Here is an 8947-nt window from a genome sequence, read left to right as displayed (position 1 = left end):
CCAGGAGTGGAGCCTGCGGCTTAAATTTGACTCAACACGGGAAAAACTTACCAGGTCCGAACATAAGTGTGTAAGAAAGATTGATAGCTCTTTCTCGAATCTATGGGTGGTGGTGCATGGGCCGTTCTTAGTTCAGTGGAGTGATTGTGGTCTGGTTAATCCGATAACGAACGAGACTCAAAAAAATATATTAATAGATATCTTTCAGGATTATGGTGTTGAAGCTTTATATAGCCTTCATTCATGGTAGCAGTAAAATGTTTATTGTGTTTGAATGTGTTTATATAAGTGGAGCCGTACCTGTTGGTTGTCCCTTATAAAGGATACTAGCTTCTTAAAGGACAAATTGCGTCTAGCAATAATGAGATTGAGCAATAAAACAGTCTGTGATGCCTTAGATGTCCTGGGGCTGCACGCGCGCTACAATGAAAGTATCAACGTGTATTTCCTAGACCGAGAAGGGTCCGGGTAAACCGCTGAAACACTTTCATGCTTGGATTTGTGAACTGAAAAACTGTTCACATGAACTTGGAATTTCCTAGTAAGTGTGAGTCATTAACTCGCATGATTACCGTCCCTGCCCTTTGTGCACACCGCCCGTCGCTACTAACGATTGAATTATTTAGTGAGGTCTCCGGACGTGATCACTGTGACGCCTTGTGTGTTACGGTTGTTTCGCAGAAGTTGACCGAACTTGATTATTTAGAGGAAGTAAAAGTCGTAAACAGGTTTCCGTAGGGAACCTGCGGAAGATCATTATTGAATGAATCTTATCCGTTATTAAAATATTTATTATATATAAATATATAAATAAAAATTACCCAAAAATAAAAGACATATATATTATATTGGATATATAGACCATTTGTTGTCTTCAATATAAATTGCGTGTATATTTAATTAATATACATGCGTTTGCGTGATGTATTGTTCATATAAATTATGCGCATACATTGATAAATGCAACACTAAAAATATACATTGTTGTACCTGATATACAGGTTAATGCTTTATATAATATTAAAACAATATAAATTATATTTATATTGATTTATATAAAACTAAGACATTTCGAACAACAATATTTTAGGTATATAAAAAATTAAACATATTTATATGTTTAAATATAGACGAATATATTGAATATAAATTGCGTGTATATTTAATTAATATACATGCGTTGCGTGATGTATTGTTCATATTAAAATTATGCGCATACATTTGATAAATGCAACACCTAAAATATACATTGTTGTACCTGATATACAGGTTAATGCTTATATAATATTAAAACAATATAAATTATATTTATATTGATTATATAAAACTAAGACATTTCGCAAACAATTATTTTAGGTATAAAAATAACTTTATTGAAGGAATTGATATATGCCAGTTAAAATGGTGTATTTTTAATTTCTTTTCAATAAAAACATAATTGACGAATTGATATTTTATATATATTTATAAAACTCTAAGCGGTGGATCACTCGGCTCATGGGTCGATGAAGAACGCAGCAAACTGTGCGTCATCGTGTGAACTGCAGGACACATGAACATCGACATTTTGAACGCATTATCGCAGTCCATGCTGTTATGTACTTTAATTAATTTTATAGTGCTGCTTGGACTACATATGGTTGAGGGTTGTAAGACTATGCTAATAAAGTTGCTTATTATTATATATTTTTATAATGATATGCATATGGTATATTATTGGATATATTTATATATTCATAATATTAAATATAAAAGCAATTATCTCAAATATTTATAAAAGAAAAAATGAAGATATACAATTCTTTCTTTTTTCAATTCAAATAATACTGAGAAATGTCTAGCATAAAAAAAATTAAATTTTTTTTAACTAGAATTGTCTCTTATTTAAAGATGCGAAAATTGAAAATATATCAAATATATTGTTCTTCATAGAGATATATTGTTTATATATATATATACATTGCTTTATACAACCTCAACTCATATGGGACTACCCCCTGAATTTAAGCATATTAATTAGGGGAGGAAAAGAAACTAACAAGGATTTTCTTAGTAGCGGCGAGCGAAAAGAAATCAGTTCAGCACTAAGTCACTTTGTCTATATGGCAAATGTGAGATGCAGTGTATGGAGCGTCAATATTCTAGTATGAGAAATTAACGATTTAAGTCCTTCTTAAATGAGGCCATTTACCCATAGAGGGTGCCAGGCCCGTATAACGTTAATGATTACTAGATGATGTTTCCAAAGAGTCGTGTTGCTTGATAGTGCAGCACTAAGTGGGTGGTAAACTCCATCTAAAACTAAATATAACCATGAGACCGATAGTAAACAAGTACCGTGAGGGAAAGTTGAAAAGAACTCTGAATAGAGAGTTAAATAGTACGTGAAACTGCTTAGAGGTTAAGCCCGATGAACCTGAATATCCATTATGGAAAATTCATCATTAAAGTTATAATATTTAAATAATATTATAGAAATAGTGTGCATTTTTTCCATATAAGGACATTGTAATCTATTAACATATATAATTTATCATAAAATATGACTTATAGTTTATTCAAATTATTATGCTTGCATTTTAACATAGGATAAATGTCATTAATTTGATAAAGTGTTGATAGATTAATAAGAATACAGTGCGTTAATTTTTCGGAATTATATAATGGCATAATTATCATTGATTTTTGTGTTTATTATATGCACTTGTATGATTAACAATGCGAAAGATTCAGGATACCTTCGGGACCCGTCTTGAAACACGGACCAAGGAGTCTAACATATGTGCAAGTTATTGGGATATAAACCTAATAGCGTAATTAACTTGACTATTAATGGGATTAGTTTTTTAACTATTTTATAGTTAATTAACACAATCCCGGGGCGTTCTATATAGTTATGTATAATAATATTTATATTATTTATGCCTCTAACTGGAACGTACCTTGAGCAGATATGCTGTGACCCGAAAGATGGTGAACTATACTTGATCAGGTTGAAGTCAGGGGAAACCCTGATGGAAGACCGAAACAGTTCTGACGTGCAAATCGATTGTCAGAATTGAGTATAGGGGCGAAAGACCAATCGAACCATCTAGTAGCTGGTTCCTTCCGAAGTTTCCCTCAGGATAGCTGGTGCATTTTAATGTTATATAAAATAATCTTATCTGGTAAAGCGAATGATTAGAGGCCTTAGGGTCGAAACGATCTTAACCTATTCTCAAACTTTAAATGGGTAAGAACCTTAACTTTCTTGATATGAAGTTTAAGGTTATGATATAATGTGCCCAGTGGGCCACTTTTGGTAAGCAGAACTGGCGCTGTGGGATGAACCAAACGTAATGTTACGGTGCCCAAATTAACAACTCATGCAGAAACCATGAAAGGCGTTGGTTGCTTAAAACAGCAGGACGGTGATCATGGAAGTCGAAATCCGCTAAGGAGTGTGTAACAACTCACCTGCCGAAGCAACTAGCCCTTAAAATGGATGGCGCTTAAGTTGTATACCTATACATTACCGCTAAAGTAGATGATTTATATTACTTGTAATATAAATTTTGAAACTTTAGTGAGTAGGAAGGTACAATGGTATGCGTAGAAGTGTTTGGCGTAAGCCTGCATGGAGCTGCTATTGGTACAGATCTTGGTGGTAGTAGCAAATAATCGAATGAGACCTTGGAGGACTGAAGTGGAGAAGGGTTTCGTGTGAACAGTGGTTGATCACGAGTTAGTCGGTCCTAAGTTCAAGGCGAAAGCCGAAAATTTTCAAGTAAAAATAAATATTACAATTATTGTGAAAATTATATACTTGAATAATTTTGAACGAAAGGGAATACGGTTCCAATTCCGTAACCTGTTGAGTATCCGTTTGTTATTAAATATGGGCCTCGTGCTCATCCTGGCAACAGGAACGACCATAAAGAAGCCGTCGAGAGATATCGGAAGAGTTTTCTTTTCTGTTTTATAGTCGTACTACCATGGAAGTCTTTCGCAGAGAGATATGGTAGATGGGCTAGAAGAGCATGACATATACTGTTGTGTCGATATTTTCTCCTCGGACCTTGAAAATTTATGGTGGGGATACGCAAACTTCTCAACAGGCCGTACCAATATCCGCAGCTGGTCTCCAAGGTGAAGAGTCTCTAGTCGATAGAATAATGTAGGTAAGGGAAGTCGGCAAATTAGATCCGTAACTTCGGGATAAGGATTGGCTCTGAAGATTGAGATAGTCGGGCTTGATTGGGAAACAATAATATGGTTTATGTGCTCGTTCTGGGTAAATAGAGTTATAATCATTTATGGTTGTAACTTGTTCCCCGGATAGTTTAGTTACGTATCCAATTGTGGAACTTTCTTGCTAAAATTTTTAAGAATACTAGTTGGGTCAAACCAATTAGTTCTTATTAATTATAACGATTATCAATTAACAATCAATTCAGAACTGGCACGGACTTGGGGAATCCGACTGTCTAATTAAAACAAAGCATTGTGATGGCCCTAGCGGGTGTTGACACAATGTGATTTCTGCCCAGTGCTCTGAATGTCAAAGTGAAGAAATTCAAGTAAGCGCGGGTCAACGGCGGGAGTAACTATGACTCTCTTAAGGTAGCCAAATGCCTCGTCATCTAATTAGTGACGCGCATGAATGGATTAACGAGATTCCTTCTGTCCCTATCTACTATCTAGCGAAACCACAGCCAAGGGAACGGGCTTGGAATAATTAGCGGGGAAAGAAGACCCTTTTGAGCTTGACTCTAATCTGGCAGTGTAAGGAGACATAAGAGGTGTAGAATAAGTGGGAGATATTAGACTTCGGTTTGGTATCGACAATGAAATACCACTACTCTTATTGTTTCCTTACTTACTTGATTAAATGGAACGTGTATCATTTCCTAGCCATTATACGGATATATTTATTATATCTTATGGTATTGGGTTTTGATGCAAGCTTCTTGATCAAAGTATCACGAGTTTGTTATATAATCGCAAACAAATTCTTTAATGAGAGATGCATTCATGTATTATCGATTTGAAAATTTGGTATAACTCCAATTACTCAGGTATGATCCAATTCAAGGACATTGCCAGGTAGGGAGTTTGACTGGGGCGGTACATCTCTCAAATAATAACGGAGGTGTCCCAAGGCCAGCTCAGTGCGGACAGAAACCACACATAGAGCAAAAGGGCAAATGCTGACTTGATCTCGGTGTTCAGTACACACAGGGACAGCAAAAGCTCGGCCTATCGATCCTTTTGGTTTAAAGAGTTTTTAACAAGAGGTGTCAGAAAAGTTACCATAGGGATAACTGGCTTGTGGCGGCCAAGCGTTCATAGCGACGTCGCTTTTTGATCCTTCGATGTCGGCTCTTCCTATCATTGTGAAGCAAAATTCACCAAGCGTTGGATTGTTCACCCATGCAAGGGAACGTGAGCTGGGTTTAGACCGTCGTGAGACAGGTTAGTTTTACCCTACTAATGACAAAACGTTGTTGCGACAGCATTCCTGCGTAGTACGAGAGGAACCGCAGGTACGGACCAATGGCACAATACTTGTTCGAGCGAACAGTGGTATGACGCTACGTCCGTTGGATTATGCCTGAACGCCTCTAAGGTCGTATCCGTGCTGGACTGCAATGATAAATAAGGGGCAATTTGCATTGTATGGCTTCTAAACCATTTAAAGTTTATTATTTATATTTTAAACGACAATGGATGTGATGCCAATGTAATTTGTAACATAGTAAATTGGGAGGATCTTTGATCACCTGATGCCATGCTAGTTACATATGAAAACATTATTTAATACAATGACAAAGCCTAGAATCAATTGTAAACGACTTTTGTAACGGGCAAGGTGTTGTAAGTGGTTGAGCAGCTGCCATACTGCGATCCACTGAAGCTTATCCTTTGCTTGATGATTCGAAATATAAAAAAAATGTAAATATGCATGTGTAAATATGTATATTTAGTATAAAAAATCTTTATATGCTATATCTAAGAAAGCATATAAGGATTTATCACGGGTTGTCCACGTTTCCCTACTAATTGTGGCCTACTAACTGTTTCGTCATCTTATTAGTGACGTGAAAAATGAAAATAATATTTTTCATTTATATTGTTATAAGTCTTAAACCTTAAGACGGCGGGAGTTGAATTACTTTCGTTTAGGTAGCCAAATGCCTCGTCATCTTATTAGTGACGTGAAAAATGAAAATAATATTTTTCATTTATATTGTTATAAGTCTTAAACCTTATAACGGCGGAAGATGAATTACTTTCTTTTAGGTAGCCAAATGCCTCGTCATCTTATTAGTGACGTGAAAAATGAAAATAATATTTTTCATTTATATTGTTATAAGTCTTAAACTTTAAGACGGCGGGAGTTGAATTACTTTCGCATAGGTAGCCAAATGCCTCGTCATCTTATTAGTGACGTGAAAAATGAAAATAATATTTTTATTTATATTGTTATAAGTCTTAAACCTTAAACGGCGGGAGTGGAATTACTTTCGCATAGGTAGCCAAATGCCTCGTCATCTTATTAGTGACGTGAAAAATGAAAATAATATTTTTCATTTATATTGTTATAAGTCTTAAACCTTAAGACGGCGGGAGTTGAATTACTTTCGCATAGGTAGCCAAATGCCTCGTCATCTTATTAGTGACGTGAAAAATGAAAATAATATTTTTCATTTATATTGTTATAAGTCTTAAACTTTAAGACGGCGGGAGTTGAATTACTTTCGCATAGGTAGCCAAATGCCTCGTCATCTTATTAGTGACGTGCATGATTCAATTCAAGAGATTCCTTCTGTCCCTATTTAAAACCTCACGGATATTAAAAATATTAAACATATATTGTTATAAGTTTTAAAGCTTAAGACGGCGGGAGTTGAATTACTTTCGCATAGGTAGCCAAATGCCTCGTCATCTTATTAGTGACGCGCATGATTCAATTCAAGAGATTCCTTCTGTCCCTATTTAAAACCTCACGGATATTAAAAATATTAAACATATATTGTTATAAGTCTTAAACTTTAAGACGGCGGGAGTTGAATTACTTTCGCATAGGTAGCCAAATGCCTTGTCATCTTATTAGTGACGCGCATGATTCAATTCAAGAGATTCCTTCTGTCCCTATTTAAAACCTCACGGATATTAAAAATATTAAACATATATTGTTATAAGTCTTAAACCTTAAGACGGCGGGAGTTGAATTACTTTCGCATAGGTAGCCAAATGCCTCGTCATCTTATTAGTGACGCGCATGATTCAATTCAAGAGATTCCTTCTGTCCCTATTTAAAACCTCACGGATATTAAAAATATTAAACATATATTGTTATAAGTCTTAAACCTTAAGACGGCGGGAGTTGAATTACTTTCGCATAGGTAGCCAAATGCCTCGTCATCTTATTAGTGACGCGCATGATTCAATTCAAGAGATTCCTTCTGTCCCTATTTAAAACCTCACGGATATTAAAAATATTAAACATATATTGTTATAAGTCTTAAACCTTAAGACGGCGGGAGTTGAATTACTTTCGCATAGGTAGCCAAATGCCTTCTCATCTTATTAGTGACGCGCATGATTCAATTCAAGAGATTCCTTCTGTCCCTATTTAAAACCTCACGGATATTAAAAATATTAAAAATATTTATATTATATGCAACCGTATGGATATCCAAATACGTGCGGGAGTTGTACTTCCTATACGATAATGACCGGATTGACGAAACCGTGTTCAGGTATATAGGGTAGGTGTGTTCGCCTACCAATATAATATTAAAATAATATTATATTAAACAGAAGATCCAGTATTAATATATAAGCATATGGTTATGAATACATATGCATATAACATATATGAAAATATATGAATATATAAAAAAAATATATATGAATATGAAAAATATTTATATGTATATGGAAATATATGGTAGGTGATTGTTAGCCTACCATATAATATATAATATAATAATTTAATTATATTATATTAAATATGGAAATATTAAAAATATATTAAAAATATTAAAAATATTTTCATATGGATATGCATCGTATGGATATCCAAATATGTGTGGGAAAGTCATACTCCCATACAATAAATGACCGGATTGACGAAACCGTGTTCAAAAAGGTATATAGGGTAGGTGGTGTTCAACCTGCCAATATAATATTAAAATAATATTATATTAAACAGAAGACCGCCAGTATTAATATATAAGCATATGGTTATGAATACATATGCATATAACATATATGAAAATATATGAATATAAAAAAATATATATGGATATGAAAATATTTATATGTATATGAATATATGGTAGGTGATGGTGATAGCCTACCATATAATATATAATATAATAATTTAATTATATTATATTAAATATGGAAATATTAAAAATATATTAAAATATAAAAATATTTTCATATGGATATGCAATCGTATGGATATCCAAATATGTGTGGGAAAGTCATACTTCCCATACAATAAATGACGGATTGACGAAACCGTGTTCAAAAAGGTATATAGGGTAGGTGGTGTTCGGCCTACCAATATAATATTAAAATAATATTATATTAACAGAAGACCGCCATATAATATATGGCATATGGTTATGAATACCTATGCATATATATATAATATAATAATTTAATTATATTATATTAAATATGGAAATATTAAAATATATTAAAAATATTAAAAATATTTTCATATGGATATGCAATCGTATGGATATCCAAATATGTGTGGGAAAGTCATACTTCCCATACAATAAATGACCGGATTGACGAAACCGTGTTCAAAAAGGTATATAGGGTAGGTGGTGTTCAGCCTGCCAATATAATATTAAAATAATATTATATTAAACAGAAGACCGCCAGTATTAATATATGAGCATATGGTTATGAATACATATGCATATAACATATATGAAAATAT

General features: G+C 33.8%; 2 non-coding genes across 2 annotated transcripts; both read left to right on the top strand.

The window, feature by feature from the left end:
• The first annotated feature begins 1470 nt into the window (after positions 1-1470).
• Positions 1471-1650, top strand: LOC138927308 (5.8S ribosomal RNA). Its single transcript, XR_011443826.1, has one exon. It is a non-coding gene; the product is annotated as a 5.8S ribosomal RNA (ribosomal RNA).
• Positions 1651-1970: 320 nt separating this feature from the next.
• On the top strand, positions 1971-5920 carry LOC138927304 (large subunit ribosomal RNA). The gene has a single exon (XR_011443823.1). It is a non-coding gene; the product is annotated as a large subunit ribosomal RNA (ribosomal RNA).
• The last annotated feature ends 3027 nt before the right edge of the window (positions 5921-8947 follow it).

This window comes from Drosophila bipectinata, unplaced genomic scaffold (assembly GCF_030179905.1).
Source record: "Drosophila bipectinata strain 14024-0381.07 unplaced genomic scaffold, DbipHiC1v2 scaffold_218, whole genome shotgun sequence".
NCBI lineage: Eukaryota > Metazoa > Arthropoda > Insecta > Diptera > Drosophilidae > Drosophila > Drosophila bipectinata.
Note: the sequence above shows the minus strand (reverse complement) of the source record. Positions and strands in the feature narration are given on the sequence as shown.